This window comes from Schistocerca serialis, chromosome 5, assembly GCF_023864345.2.
Source record: "Schistocerca serialis cubense isolate TAMUIC-IGC-003099 chromosome 5, iqSchSeri2.2, whole genome shotgun sequence".
NCBI lineage: Eukaryota > Metazoa > Arthropoda > Insecta > Orthoptera > Acrididae > Schistocerca > Schistocerca serialis.
The window spans coordinates 390,708,340-390,725,576 of NC_064642.1; the positions used below are offsets into that span (position 1 = coordinate 390,708,340).

A 17,237-nucleotide genomic window follows, 5' to 3' on the forward strand; every position below is an offset into this window, starting at 1 on the left:
TCAGAAGGATGTAGGTTGCAGTAGGTACTGGGAGATGAAGAAGCTTGCACAGGATAGAGTAGCATGGAGAGCTGCGTCAAACCAGTCTCAGGACTGAATACCACAACAACAACATGGTGGGATATACCGTATCGAATCAAAATTAAAGTCGTCTTTCAAGGAAGCACTTCTTTTAATTTTCAGCAGTGTATGTTGTCCCAGATGCATTCATTGAGGAAGTATAATCATGTGCCGAGTCAAGATCATTAGAGATAGTATACTTGCTACCAGGGGTTTCGAAGCCACTTTCTGTACACCACTCATGCAGATTACTCCTCATTGCTTTCGTCTTTCTTCGTTTTACTCTTGACCCATTCTCCTTTCTCATTACGCTTTTCAGTCGATTGGACATGTCCTGTAATTTATTTCTTTCATCGCTTTTGATGAAAAGATTGAGGGTCCAAAAACTGCATCGCTGTGATACTCCATTTTCTTGGTCTTCCATTCTTATTTCAAAAGCTGGCCACCTACGCCTTAAGCTCTGAGAGCAGGTCTACCACTATGAAAGAAGGAACAGAAGAAATTTATCTATGATTACTGTCTGGTGTATGACCCAAGCGCACTATTCCTGGATCGACTCAGGCATTAGACTCCGTGTTTCCGCGCCGCGCAGCTGATGGCAAAGTCAGTCCGAATATCCCTGCGCGGCAGGGCGAAGTGAGCAGCGAGCGGAAAGCGCTCATAACGTAAAACGCTGGCGGGAAGCGGCGCATTTCCGCCCGTGGGATGCGCCTTTCGCCCCCGTGTATTCCCTCACGTGGCGCAACGGGCGTTCGCCGAGCCCGTGGCGCGAGAGAAGTTCCGGGACGCGGAGTGGAAACAATTTAACTGGTACTGCGGAAGCGCGCAGATAATGGCGGAAGTTGCGACATCGTATTAGGGCGGCAAGTAGGTCGGCCCTTACGTGCCCTGCTTACCGAGGCGGCAGGGCGCGCCGACAGGGGCCCGCGCCCAGGACACATGCCGAGTGGCCGGGCAGTCATTTGTTAAACACTTCGCACGCCGCTTTATGCGGAGTGGTTAGCATTTGAGTGCATACATAACGACGTGTTTTAAGTTACATTAGAGCGGAAGGGTATAGTGTCTTACTGGTAAACTTGAAGGAAGCCTTACATTCTCGTTATGACCCCGACACATTGCTTCATACGCTGTTTCTTAGAAAAATTTGTACAGGGCAGGCTGCGTTGGATAAACTGCGAAAGTAGATACTAACAGACTGCTTTCGGTGGTTCACGGAGCACTTGGAAAGAGCTGCTTACCCCAAATCTCTTAAAATGGTTTCGCAAGCCCTTTCGATTGCTCCCTCGTATGCCGCAGCATTTTATAAACTGATTACTGACGATAAGATGGCGAATGAGATTCCTACTACTGTTCATCCTCATAGTCTTCCTTTCAGGGATTAGGCTTGTGCCTGTTCCGAAAACGAGCGAGGCCGTGCATGGTTAGCACACTGGACTCACGTTCTGGAGAACGACGGTTCAAACCACGTCCAGCCATCCTGATTTAAGTTTTCCATGATTTCCCTTTGCTTCAGGCAAAAGGCACTGCCGACTTCCTTGCCCGTATTTCCTTAATCCGATGGGACCAATGACTTCGCTGTTTGGTCCTGTTCCCCGAATCAACCAACCAACCTGTTCCGAACTCACAAACAGGATCATTCACAACTTTTTCTAGGTCTTCCAAAATCTACTTTCCCATTCGGCTTGTAGTTCAGTGTCATCTGGAGAATTCTGTGATCTGGGCGTCTCACAATATGTTGTCCTCAGTCTTCAGAATACTTCTGAATTTTTTCATTTATGTTGAAAATGTTTGATTATGTTCTACAACAAAATTAGCTGTGTTTAGATCAGAATTAAATATTTTCAACGTGAATGAAAATAGACAGCAAGTGCTACCATTAAGAAATGAGCTTTTGCAAATCATTTAGTTTAATAACGGATGCCACTTAATTTTGTTTTATTGAGCCTTCAGTTTTAAATAAGTATATTGCACATGGAGTTGAAACTTTAATAACGTTAATGCCACGTGACAGCGAGCAGTATCTGTAAATGAACACTTGTTCTGAAGTCACGCTGTCTAACCGCAATTCTGAGGACCGTTCCCTTCATTGCTAATATTAGTATCTTTCAGTAGCAGAAGTCAACTTGTGTAACAAAAAACAGAAAAAACACAACAAACGGAAAATCAAGCGGGATTGCATAACGAATATTCTACATCTACATCTACATGGATACTCTGCAAATCACATTTAAGTGCCTGGCAGAGAGTTCATCGAACCACCTTGACAATTCTCTATTATTCCAATGTCGTATAGCGCGCGGAAAGAACGAACACCTATATCTTTCCGTACGAGCTCTGATTTCCCTGATTTTATCATGGTGATCCTGAAAGTTCCTTAGACGCTCGCGCAAAGTGCGATAATGAAAACGTTAATGACGGGCAATCCTCGCTGACTTGCGTAATGTCAGCGTGGTTAAGTTGATTAATGTCTGAATGGCTTTTGTAAGAAAATCATATCGCAGATACGGACAACAGTTGAGTAAAGCTCAGTATAATCGGGAAAAGCTTTTCATGAAGGCCCAACGGTACCGACCGGTCTCCGTGTCATCTTCAGCCAGAGGCGTCATTGGATGAGGATGTGGAGGGGCATGTGTTCAGCACAGCGCTCTCCCGGCCGTTTGTCAGGTTCCGAGACCGGAGCCGCTACATCTCAACGAAACAGCTCCTCAATTTGCCGAACAAGGGCTGAGTGCACCCCAATTACCAACAGCGCTCGGCACACCGGTTGGTCACCCATCTAAGTGCCAGCCCAGCCCGACAGCGCTTAACTTCGGTGATCTGACGGGAACCGGTGTTACCTCTGCGTCAAGGCCGTTGGTAATCAATTTATAAGCTTATCCATATTGCAGCCTATTGATATGGGAGTCTCCATTGTCTGTATTATTCATTGCTTCTTACAGGTTCAGTTACTGAAGTGAACATAGCGCTGTTCTAAACAAAATGGCACCGAGCGAGGTGGTGCAGTGGTTAGCAGACTGGACTCGCATTCGGGAGGACGACGGTTGAATCCCGCGTCCGGCCATTCTGCTCCAGGTTTTCCGTGATTTCTCTACATCGCTCTTGGCAAATGCCGGGATGGTTCCTTTGAAGGCTCACGGCCGACTTCCTTCCCCATCCTTCCATAATCCGATGAGACCGATGATCTCGGCGTTTGATCTCTTCCCAAGAACAACCCAACCCTAACCTAAAGAAAATGAAGACTTGAAATATAGCATAAATCTCAAAATGGGCAATTGGGTGCAACACGAGGATCCTACACACAGCATTCTTCAGATCACACACAAACAATAGCCTAGAGACGGCAAAATGGGATATTTTTCTTTAAATATATAAGCTCCATCTATTATCCTTACAATTTCTGACATTAATAACTTTTAAACTATATTAGACAGTAGCAGCTGGTGTCCAAGATGTAATAAGGTAACTTAAAATACTGGTGCTGAAAATTTGACGAAAAACGAGGACGCCGTTGGAGAAAGATAAATGTGTGGTGGTGGTTAGTGTCGAACGTCCCGTCGACAACGAGGTCATTAGAGACGGAGCGCAAGCTCGGGTTAGGGAAGGATTGGGAAGGAAATCGGCCGTGCCCTTTCAAAGGAACCATCTCGGCATTCGCCTGAAACGATTTAGGGAAATCACGGAAAACCTAAATCAGGATGGCCGGAGACGGGATTGAACCGTCGTCCTCCCGAATGCGAGTCCAGTGTGCTAACCACTGCGCCACCTCGCTCGGTCGAGATAAATGTGTGGTCTTGTTCAAAGAAACAAAGTAAAATACTCAGGTGGAACGAAACTTTGGGATGCGGTATGGTAGGGAAACACTGTCCCCACCAATTAACCGGACCGAGCTTGGTAGCCGCGCGGTCTCAGGTGCCTTGCCACGGTTCTCGCGGCACCCACGTTCGAGATTCGAATCCTCCCTTGGGCATGAGTATGGGTGTAATCGATAGCGTATGTTACTTTAAGTTAGATTAAGTATTGTGTAAGCCTATTAACCGATGACCTCAGTAGTTTGGTCCCATATAAACTTATCACATATTGCCTAATTTCCAATTAATCTCGATTGGTATTGTGGTTACTCATAGTGTCACAAGTGACGCCTTTGGACAGTGGGTGACTGGAAACGAGTGATGTTAGTGATTCCACGTTGTACCCTATGGCACCGACATAGAAGTCTTTGGGTTTGGTGAAAGCATGGAGAACACAAACTGCCACTATGCATAGCGACGACAGCGAAGTACAGTTTATGTGAGTAGTGGGACAAGGTTCGCGTCACCCCTCTCACCATTGTTACCAAATTTATTCAAGATGGCGGCGATGACGTCATCTGAGATGGCGGCTTTTGGCAGGAAAATAGGTCAATTGTGCTACGTCCACTAACCTAACCTCAAGAAAAAATGGCGGGAAGTTTGAATTTTGGCGGGAAAATACACCAATTGTGCTATGTCCACTAACCTAAGCCTCCAGAAAAAAAATGGCGGGAAGTTTGAATTCCAACAGGATAATGCATGCAAAGACTGTACTTGTCTTTATTATTATTATTGACTATCATTCATTAACATTCATTATCATTCATTATCATTTATTAACATTCATTACCATTCATTGTCATTCATTATCATTCATTATCATTTATTATTATTTATTATCATTTATTATTATTTATTATTATTGACCTTCCTCCACTGGAAAATTCCCTCCAAATTCAAATTCCTACACAATAATAGATACAAAACCTTACTTTTGTTTATTATTATTCAATATCATTTATTAACATTCATTATCATTCATTGTCATTTATTATCATTGATTATCATTTATTATTATAGGCCTACCTCCACTAGAAAATTGCACCAAATTCAAATTCCAACAAGATATTCTCTCGAAAACTGTACTTCTATGTATTATTATCATTTATTATATATTCAAAATGTCCGATTTTCTCCGTAAGAAACCCATCATGACGTCATCGCCACCATCTTGAATAAATTTGGCAACAATGGCGAGTGGGGTGACGCGAACCTTGTCCCACTACTTATGTGATGGTACACTATGGGGGTGCTTGTAGTGGTTAGGCTGTGCATTTAAGAAAAAGCTAAATGGGGAAAGATGTGAGCATATTTCACAGTATGGTGTACTGTGGCAGTTACAGTTCGAAGACGATGATAGTTTGTGTCAGCATGACAATGCACCCTACCTACATTAAACAGAATCTGTGAGGCAATGGTTTCTGGAAACAACATTCCTGAAATGGACTGGCCTACTTAGTATACCAACCTGAACCGAGAGAAGCACCTGTGGAATGAGTTAAAGCGCCAATCTCGTTCCCGAACCCAGCGTTCTACATTACTTTCTTCTCAGGTTCCGGCTCTTGTGGAAGAACAGGCCGGGGTTCATTCAAACATCTCATTGGAAGCGTTCGCGGCAGAGCTCAAGCCATCATAAATGCGAAGGGAGAACACCTTATATTAATGCTGAAATGAAACCACCCTTGTTTTACATTCGTTTTTCGATAACCTTATGAAATACTCTCCAAAGAGGCAATTAATTGAAAGTTTCTTACTTCTTGTATCTAATAAATGATTTCGTATAATATATTACATTACATAAAATTTATTATTTCATTTGTTTACTTCTATGTCACGTTCCTCCAATATATGCAAGCATTATTTTTCATTCACCAATTAAGACATAATTAAGGAAGTTAGGTTGGTATTGTTGTTTTCCACTATTTGGTACAATGTGATGTATACCTTATGTAAAAAAAATTTGTATTGTATACACCAGATCGAGCATGAAATACGAAAGGATTTGTGTATAGTTATTCATAATAACATTGAACTTTTAATTGTTAAGTTCTGTTAACTTCATTTTTAAGAACATATAAATAGGGGGAGCAGAAGGCTGAGAAAAAACACAGATGGAGACAGTTCACAGATGTGAGCCCTATGTTGCACACCATTGTAATAATCGAATTGTTGTACTATAGTTTTGTGACTATGTAGCCTAATATGTGGAATGGGCTCCCACCAAGTAGACGTTGCGCAGCTTGTCATTAATAAACCACTATAAAACGACTTGGTACTTGGATTGTTTTTCGGAATTCACGTAACTAGATCCCATTTGCAGATAAAATGGACCAGGGCGACGACTTCAGCAGCAGTGGCAGTAAGCAGATTACTCCGAGTTACACCGAACGAAGATATGTATAACCAGTGATCTAAACTTATATGTCACTGCAGAACTAATACTGATGTGTAGTTTTGGAAACTGCTTTAGAAGTCAACATATGTATTTATCTCAAAGTTATCTTTGAGTGGTGGATGCCAGAGTGATCTATAACAAATACCCCTATGATCACACGTTCTTGATCTAAATGAAATACAACAACAAACTTTTAAAATTCTCTGATCTTTCAATGATTATTTTTGTTGTATTCCAGCCTCCCTTGCCAAAAATTTCGTTACAGCGGTGGAGGAGCTGGGATAGTCTTAAGTCTATCTGGAGTGCTAATAACTGTGAAATTCCAGGTTTCATGTAGAGATGACAGATGAATCTTATTTAGGTAGGGACCCAAAAAGGTGATGGAAATTGACGCTCAACTGTAAGGACATGCAACATCGCCGATGGGCGAAAGATGAGTACTGTTTTTCAATTATAGTGTTTTGGAACAAAATCAGTGAAAATTTTAGTTGTTCAATGGTTACAAAGTGCTACGATAAATCTTTAATAGTTGCACCACAAGGTTTTTATCTGTGTTAAGACTCGTGGGTAGAGAACATTATTTATTGATTCTGGACATTGTTGCTACTCTAATACTCCCATTGTGAGTGAGAATAATATTCTTTACATACCTATGACCACTAGGTCGGGTAGGCAAATTTATGCCTCTACCCTGAACTTAAATTCTGGAACTCATAATCACGATGACTGATGGAAGTGATTATGGGCCTGGGGTACCCTTTTTCTTCAGAAAGAAATCAATGTGGCTATAGAACACTTTTCAATGAGGTTTGCTTGTAGAGGATTATAGAAATTCGACAGAAATTAATAGAGTCACAGAATAATAACTATTAGCTATTGTCTCAGGATTTAAAAAGTTTTAACAGCTTTATAGTTGCTCATAAAACAATAGTTTTCTCTGACCATAAAGCTTTGAGCTACATACAGGAATGCAAACTTTTTCATGACAGAATTACCAGGTTGGCTTTTTTCCTATAACATTTCGCTACACAATACATAAAATAAAAGGAGACCAAAATGTGGTAGCGGATGCTTTGTCTAGATTACCAGTGGTGGGGGGGGGGGGGGGGGGGGGGAGGGGAGGGGGTTGAACGGGAAAATGAAGAAATACAGCAAAAATGTTCAGGTCATGTACATTATGGGAATAAAAGGGTAAAAGTAAGTTGCTAATATCTGCAACCAATTATGCCATAACCAAAATCAAGATGAAGAATGGAAATTACTAGAGAGCTATGTGGGTAAAAAGGGGTCTCAAAAAGTGAAATTATGTTATCAGGTTTTTAAAGGTATTCTATTTCGAAGAAGTAATACCGACTCAGACAGTTGGAAAGTGTTTTGGCCCAAACCACACATAGATACATTAATTAAATACATACATCAAAGTTATGGACACTGTGGCATAATGAAATGTATACAAAAACTGAAGGAAAATGTATATTTCAATAATATCTCTAGAAGAGTTAGGGATTGTCTGTCAACTTGTGACCAATGTCAGAGAGTCAAAGTCTCCAACCAAAAACTTCAGGGTTTCATGCTAGTATATGCCCAAAAGGTAAGTCTGAACTAATTGGCATTGATTTATTTGGAAAACTACCTCACTCCAAAAATGGTTATTGTTATATTTTAGTTGAAGTAGATCTGTTTTCAAAATTTATAAAATTGTATCCATCGAGGAAAGCAACCTGTAGGAAAATTATCCAGTGTTTCACTAAACATTATTTCTTGAGAGTGGATAAGCAAAAAACAATGTAACTAAATAATGGTTGTCAGTTCACTTCAGCTATATGGGAAGAATTTATTAGCTATGAAAACGTAAAACATATTTTAATATCCATTTATTCACCATCGTCCAATCCAACAGAAAGCAATATGCACGAAATAGCTCAGCTTTGCAGGACTTGCATTGCAAAAGATCACACAACCTGGTCTTGGTACCTCAATCAATTTCAGCATGTACTGAATAGTTCCCAACACACTACCACAGGTTTCACACCATTTGAAACACAGTGTGATAAAGAGCCAGAAAACATTTTGAATAAATTAATTGATTGTCCCACTCACACTGAAATCACTGCAAATGACAGAAATATAATGTTAGGGAAAATATGAAATTATGTCACAAGAAAAGGAAACTCGGTAAGAAATTTAAAGTCATTCAATATAAGGAAGAGGATTTTGTATCAATCAAAAGTTATGAAAAATCTAATCTATCAATAAAGAAATGAAGAATTTTATTTATATGTACATTGGACCATTTGAAATTCTAGAGATGGCTCATCATAGCTATTCGTAACTGACGTCTGCTTCATATCTGCTGTGCAGCGAGATACGTTAATTTAAGTATTAACTGTATTTTCTTACTTGTCACTTCTTCTTCCTTGCGTTTTTGCTTTTGTGAAGCTTTAATTTTCGAGCACTAGTAATAGTGTTCCATATATTTCGTGTTTGTTTTGAATACAGTCAGAGAGAGTCCCTTTAGTCAGCTGTAGTGCTGGTGTTTGTTTTTAATACAGTCGAGAGACAGGTAGTGCTTATATTCATTGTTTACAACAAGAAGTGTCTGGTAACCACAGTTTAGTCAGCTATCAGCCACCTTTAGTGAATTAACAGTTTAGTTAAAATTGGATTAACTGTCCACAGTAAATTGTTGCTTTCTTAGCATGGATAGCATGTGTGACTGCTGTGTACGGACGCAGGAGATGCTGCCCACTGTTAGCGAACAGCTGAACGTTTTGATGGCCGCGGTCAGCCGTCTTCAGGCTGCTGCCTCGGAGTGTAGTGGCAGTGGGGAGTCTGGTGCGTCGCATGGTACACCCCAGGTGTTACATGCTTCACCCACGGTCCCTGCTGTCGAGACATCTTCGCGGGTCCCGGCGCGGTTGGGCCACCCTCTCCCCAAGGGGAGTGGTGGGTTCAGTGGCGTTCGCGGCCCACGAGGCGGAGGGTCAATGTAAAGGCTGGCCGTGTGGCATCGCCCGCTCTGCCTGTGAGTGGACATGTGGCCGCTCCTCCAGCAATGTCCGAGCTGGAACACTGGGGGAGGGATTTATTAGTGATTATGAGCTCCAACGTTAGGCGGGTGATGGAGCCCCTTACGGAAATAGCGGAGAGGATAGGGCAGAAGGCCAGTGTTCACTATATCTGCTTGCCGGTGGTCTCATCCGAGTTGTGGAGGAGGCCCCGCCACCGGCGATAGCACCCGACTGCAAATTGTTGCTCATGTCGCCACCAATGACTCCTGCTGTCTGCGTTCAGAGGTCATCCTCAGTTCATATAAGCGGTAGGCTGAGTTGATGAAGGCAGAAAGCCTCGCTTGCGGGGTGGAATCTGAGCTAACTATTTGTAGTGAAGTTCCCAGAACCGATCGCTGTCCTCTGGTTTGGAGCCGAGTGGAAGGCTTAAACCAGAGGCTCAGACGATTCTGTGGAGATCTGGGGTGTAAATTTCTCGACCTTCGCTATCGGGTGGAGAAATGTAGGATCCCGCTAAATAGTCCAGGCGTGCACTACACGCAGGAAGCGGCTGCAATGGTAGCGGAGTACGTGTGGAGTGCACATGTGGGCTTTTAGGTTAGAGAATTACCTCCATAGGCCCGACAAAGGCACGACAAAGTAGCAGTAGGCAAAACGCAACAGGGAATAACAATATTAATGTGGTAATAGTATACTCCAGGAGCGTCTATAGAGAGGTCCCACAACTGCTCTCATTAATAAACGGTCACAATGCCCACATAGTACTAGCGACGGAAAGGTGGCTGAAACCAGATGTAAACAGTAATGAAATTCTAAACTTAGATAGAAATGTATACCGCAGAGACAGGCTGGATAGTGAAGGGGGAGGCGTGTTTATAGCGATAAAAAGTGCAATAGTATCGAAGGAAATTGACGGAGATCCGAAATGTGAAATAATTTGGGTCAAGGTCACGGTTAAAGCAGGCTCAAACATGGTAACTGGATGTCTCTATAGGGCCCTGGCTCAGCAGATGTTGTGGCAGAGCACCTGAAGGAAAGTTTGGAAAATATTTCGAGTAGATTTCCCGACCATGTTATAGTTCTGGGTGGAGATTTTAATTTTACTGATATAGACTGGGAGACAAACGTTTATAAGAGGTGGCAGGGACAAAGAATCCAGTGAAATTTTTTTAAGTGCATTATCTGAAAACTACCTTGAGCAGTTAAACAGAGAACCGACTCGTGGCGATAACATATTTGACCTTCTGGTGACAAACAGACACGAACTATTTGAAACAGTTAACGCAGAACAGGGAATCAGCGATCATAAAGCGGTTACCGCATCGATTATTTCAGCCGTAAATATTAAAAAAGGTAGGAAGATTTTTCTGTTTAGCAAAAGTGACAAAAAGCAGATTTCAGAGTACTTGACGGCTCAGCACAAAAGTTTTGTCTCAAGTTCAAATGGCTCTGAGCACTATGGGACTTAACTACTGTGGTCATCAGTCCCCTAGAACTTAGAACTACTTAAACCTAACTAACCTAAGGACATCACACACAGCCATGCCCGAGGCAGGATTCGAACCTGCGACCGTAGCAGTCGCGCGGTTCCGGACTGCGCGCCTAGAACCGCTAGACCACCGCGGCCGGCTTTTGTCTCAAGTACAGATAGTGTTGACGATCAGTGGACAAAGTTTAAAACCATCGTACAATATGCATTAGATGAGTATGTGCCAAGCAAGATCGTAAGAGATGGAAAAGAGCCACCGTGGTACAACAACCGAGTTAGAAAACTGCTGCGGAAGCAAAGGGAACTTCACAGCAAACATAAACATAGCAAAAGCCTTGCAGACAAACAAAAACTACGCGAAGCGAAATGTAGTGTGAGGAGGACTATGCGAGAGGCGTTCAATGAATTCGAAAGTAAAGTTCTATGTACTGACTTAGTACAAAATCCTAGGAAATTTTGGTCTTATGTCAAAGCGGTAGGTGGATCAAAACAACATCTCCAGACACTCTGTGACCTAAATGGTACTGAATCAGAGGATGACAGACTAATGGCCGAAATACTAAATGTCTTCTTCCAAAGCTGTTTCACAGAGGAAGTCTGCACTGTAGTTCCTTCTCTAGATTGTCGCACTGATGACAAAATGGTAGATACCGAAATAAATCTCAAAGGGATAAAAAACTATTAAAATCGCTCAAAAGAGGAAAGGCCGCTGGACCTGATGGGATACCAGTTTGATTTTACACCGAGTACGCGAAGGAATTTGGCCCCCTTCTTGCAGCGGTGTACCGTATTTCTCTAGAAGAGCGTAGCGTTCCAAAAGATTGGAAAAGGACACAGGTCATCCCCGTTTTCAAGAAGGGACGTCGAACTGATGTGCAGAACTGTAGACCAATATCTCTAACGTCAATCAGTTGTAGAACTTTGGAACACGTATTATGTTCGAGTATAATGACTTTTCTGGAGACTAGAAATCTACTCTGTAGGAATCAGCATGGGTTTCGAAAAAGACAAGCGAGTGAAAGCCGGCTCGCGCTATTCGTCCACGAGACTGAGAGGGCCATAGACACGGGTTCCCAGGTAGATGCTGTGTTTCTTGACTTCCCCAAGGCGTTTGAAACAGTTCCCCACAGTCGTTTAATGAACAAAGTAAGAGAATATGGACTATCAGACCAATTGTGTGATCGGATTGAAGAGTTCCTAGATAACAGAACGCAGCATGTCATTCTCAATGGAGAGAAGTCTTCGAAGTAAGAGTGATTTCAGTTGTGCCGCAGGGGAGTGTCGTAGGACCATTGCTATTCACGATATACATAAATGACCTTGTGGATAGCATCGTAAGTTCACTGAGGCTTTTTGCGGATGATGCTGTGGTATATCGAGAGTTTGTAACAATGGAAAATTGTACTGAAATGCAGGAGGATCTGCAACGAGTTGACGCATGGTGCAGGGAGTGGCAATTGAATCTCAATGTAGACAAGTGTAATGTGCTGCGAATACATAGAAAGAAAGACCCCTTATCATTTAGCTACAGTATAGCAGGTCAGCAACTGGAAGCAGTTAACTCCATAAATTATCTGGGAGTAGGCATTAGGAGTGATTTAAAATAGAATGATCATATAAAGTTGATCGTCGGTAAAGCAGATGCCAGACTGAGATTCATTGGAAGAATCCTAAGGAAATGTAATCTGAAAACAAAGGAATTAAGTTATAGTACACTTGTTCGCCCACTGCTTGAATATTGCTCACCAGTGTGGGATCCGTACCAGATAGGGTTGATAGAAGAGATAGAGAAGATCCATCGGAGAGCAGCGCGCTTCGTTACAGGATCATTTAGTAATCGCGAAAGCGTTACGGAGATGATAGATTAACTCCAGTGGAAGACTCTGCAGGAGAGACGCTCAGTAGCTCGGCACGGCTTATGTTGAAATTTCGAGAAGATACCTTCACCGAAGATTCAAGCAGTATATTGCTCCCTCCTACGTATATCTAGCGAAGAGACCATGAGTATAAAATCAGAGAGATTAGAACACACACAGAGGAATACCGACAATCTTTCTTTCCACGAACAATACGAGACTGAGAAGGGAGACCCGATAGAGGTACTCAAAGTACCCTCAGCCACACACCGTCAGGTGGCTTGTGGGGTATGGACGTAGATGTAAGAGTAGATAATGCATATCGTTTGATGTAGCCTAGGTCCAAGTAGTTGTTTGGATTAAGAAATATTACACAGCTGAAACCATATATTCAATAACTGTAGACCCTCAGGGTGGTGGACACACACTTGGTGTACCATGCCTGTGACATACATAAGGTGCCCAAGCTAATGTGACATTTGATTAACAGAAACACGTCCTTGTCACGTACCATTCACACAGCTTAATTACTCATCTATCAATAACTGAAGATAACTATCAAATCTTTTCAACATGAGTACCACAGTCTTAATTCTATGTTACATTGTATGAGTGAGAGCAGATTTGAAAACGTTTTCTGTTATTTTAAGACGTGCCTAAGTAATTGTGTGATCACACAAGCTTATTTTAACATTTTTCTAGATTATTGAATACTATGTCGAATTTTCTGTACTAAATTGCAATTTTACAAACTCAAGCATTTTCTGTAATTTGTCTGATGACTGAACAATTTGTTGATTAATGTTCAAACAAGTGAGTGAGCTATGTAAATATTTGTTTCTACACTTATACATGAATGTTAGTATGTTCCTTTGTAGATTGAAATATTGAGATGAAATTGTTTTGAAGGAAACTGAACGAAAGGCTTAAAAAAATTAGCATTTTGGAATGGTTTGATTTGCATATTGTTTACATTTTTCCATGAGATACGTAAGATTATGACAACTGATGATGAGATATTGCTAAAAATGCAGCCACATGTGAGGAAGAGAAAACAGTAATACATAGTTCTGAAAGAACTGTGTATGGAAGAGGAAGGAAATAAGTTACGCAATATTTGAATACAATGACAATTTTGCTGCACTGACATAAAATTGTCTGCATTTGCTTTAAAGATTTTCTGTGAGATGGAACAGAACCTCAAACATTGTTTTGCTATGAGAGTAATAATGAATAATTTATCTAAATTTCGACCTAAATTGCCTATGTGGTGTCAATTTTATCAAAAGCTGTCCAGTTTGTCATTTGGTTATCAAATTCGCCCTAACGCTATCAGATGATCTCCTAATGCTGTCAGATTTTACCTTAGTGTTGTCAAAGAGGAAGGGTTTTGATTATTCATTATTAGATTAAAAAAGGTTTTGTCACACAACTTACAGTGAAAGTCGTTTCATTGATAAAATGTCGATTCAGAATTAATTGAGATTGTACATAGTTGAATTCTTACACAAATATTTTGTCCCCATTTTGTCAAAGAGAAATATTACACTATATCACAACGAATATGGCTTGACTCAGGATATGAGCAATACATGACAAAGAAATTATTCTTATGAATACTGTAAAATAATTTCTTGAAATGTTAATCCAATTGTATAAATTCTCATAGTTTTATGATATTTGATTTTTTCCTTATGTATATGTCTTTTCTTATGTGTATGCATTTATGTATCAATAATTTGTGAGCTGATGCAGATTGAAACTTTCAGGTCAATTGTAAGGCGATGCTTGAAAAATGATTGAAGGATTCTTGTATGAAACAAAGAGACAAGGAAAGTTAAATGCAAGAACCATAAAAAGAGTGATGTGAAAGAACACTTGGGAACCAGTTTTATGGAGGCTGCACACAAGAATTAAAAGCATGTCACTGTAGAAATTTTCTTCAAGGAATTTTATGTATATTGATTGTGAGGTCTACTCTTTTGTAGCACTTCTGATTATTCTCCATTTAAAAGCATATCTTTTTATTTCTGAAGAAGAGCTTTGGCTCTCATACTTATCCAAACTTATTTGGGGGATACTGAAATAAAACAACCCTTGTTTTAGATACCATTTTCGATAGACTCCCAAAATACTCTCCGAAGAGGCAATTCATTGGAAGTTTCGTAATTCCAATTGTATATAATAAGTGATTTTGTATAATACATTAAATTTCATAAAATCTATTATTTCATTTGTTTACTGTCATGTTCTGTCATGTTCGTCCATTATACGTTAGCACTATTTTGCATTCACTAATTAAGCCCTAATTAAGAAAAATTAGGTTGTCATTTGTTGTTTTCCATTATTATGTATAATGCGATCTTTAAGTGATGATTGTAGAATTATACTACAACTCTCTAAGTATGGCTCCTCTAGGGATTGCAAGATAAGATTAGACTAATTACAGTACCCACAGAAGAATACAAGAAATAATTCTCCTAACGCTCCATTCTCGAATGAAACGGGATGAAATTGGAGTATCACAACGGGAAGTATCCCCCTCACGCATTTCGCAGTAGTTCGCATAATGTAGATGTATATGTAGACTGAAGAGGTTTCTCTAGCCGGACGCGAGTGAATTCGGGTAGGTCATACCTGAGAAAATTTAAATCCCAGGTTACCGAATGTCACTGCTATGAAGCAAATCTCGTCGTCACAGTAGCTGGAGGAAAGGGAGAAGGGAACGAGGTGCTGTATTTGGTTTATTGTTGCACCGGCTTGAGCGCGAGACGCACGTGTGCAAAGGTGGGTGCGGTACGTCACGCCCGACCTCGTAATTGGTCTTACATTTTTGATTTGTCAGAAAGTTTATGAGATATAGTTACTTATAGTAATATTTGATTTATTTTTCTATTATATATATATATATATATATATATATATATATATATATATATATATATATATATATATATAACTGATTCCCCAGGAGTAGAAGTTGCTGCAAAATTTGCTGAAACAGAGATTGCATGTTGGATATTTATAACAAACAGCATGTTGAATACTATATTTCCAAATACAAATGATCAAATAACGAATGAAAGGACAAAATGCACAGAAAATAATGAGTAATACCACATGAAGGGTGTAACTTTATGCGTTTGGGGGCATTTTTGCGACTTTTATATATAGCTGGCCTAAACTGCTGAAATAGAGCAAACGTGAACGACTGGTGGCGTACAGATGGTACTGGAGCTACAATCTCTCGGACTCCAGAGGTTTTTCTTTTTCAAAAACTGTTTAAGATTTGACAATGAGAACACTAGGGACCAAAGAAAAACCAATGACTGTCTAGCTTCTATAATAGATTGTTTCATTTGTGTGTTGTGTGTGTGTTGTGGTCTTCAGTCCTGAGACTTGTTTGATGCAGCTCTCCATGCTACCCTATCCTGTGCAAGTTTCTTCATCTCCCAGTACCTACTGCAACCTACATCCTTCTGAATCTGCTTAGTGAATTCATCTCTTGGTCTCCCTCTACGATTTTTACCCTCTACGCTGCCCTCCAATGCTAAATTTTTGATCCCTTGATGCCTCAGAACATGTCCTACCAACCGGTCCCTTCTTCTCGTCAAGTTGTGCCACAAACTCCTCTTCTCCCCAATTCTATTCAATACCTCCTCATTTGTTATGTGATCTACCCATCTAATCTTCATCATTCTTCTGTAGCATCACATTTCGAAAGCTTCTATTCTCTTCCTGTCCGAACTATTTATCGTCCATGTTTCACTTCCATACATGGCTACACTCCATACAAATACTTTCAGAAACGACTTCCTGACACTTAAATTTATACTCGATGTTAACAAATTTCTCTTCTTCAGAAACGCTTTCCTTGCCATTGCCAGTCTACATTTTATATCTTCTCTTCTTCGACCATCATCAGTTATTTTCCTCCCCAAATAGCAAAACTCCTTTACTACTTTAAGTGTCTCATTTCCTAATCTAATTCCCTCAGCATCACCCGACTTAATTCGACTACACTCCATTATCCTCGTTTTGCTTTTGATGATGTTCATCATATATCCTCCTTTCTAGACACTGTCCATTCCGTTCTACTGCTCTTCCAAGTCCTTTGCTGTCTCTAACAGAATTACAATGTCATCGGCGAACCTCAAAGTTTTTATTTCTTTTCCATGGATTTTAATACCTACTCCGAATTTTTCTTTTGTTTCCTTTACTGCTTGCTCAATATACAGATTGAATAACATCGGGGAGAGGCTACAACACTATCTCACTCCCTTCCCAACCACTGCTTCCCTTTCATGCCCTTTCATGTTTTATTATATTGTTGAAAATATTCAACAACATTAATGCCTTCTGAGAACCTTACTATGGATGAGATACTGTTATTTTTCTTTGGGATAAAAATACATGCTCTTGTAGATGCGAAGGCATTCTATATCCTCAAACTGGTAATATACACAGAAAAGAACCACCAGGGCCTTACCAACAGAGTAATAAACAGTGTGGTATCGTCAACCATTTAGTGGAAATAATTTAAAAAAAAAACAAGTAGGAGTTTGGCATTCGATAGTT

At 40.5% G+C, this 17,237-nt stretch overlaps 1 pseudogene; it reads right to left on the reverse strand.

The window, feature by feature from the left end:
* Nucleotides 1–2,800: 2,800 nt before the first annotated feature.
* On the reverse strand, nucleotides 2,801–2,918 carry LOC126482803 (5S ribosomal RNA; annotated as a pseudogene).
* Between the last annotated feature and the right edge of the window lie 14,319 nt (nucleotides 2,919–17,237).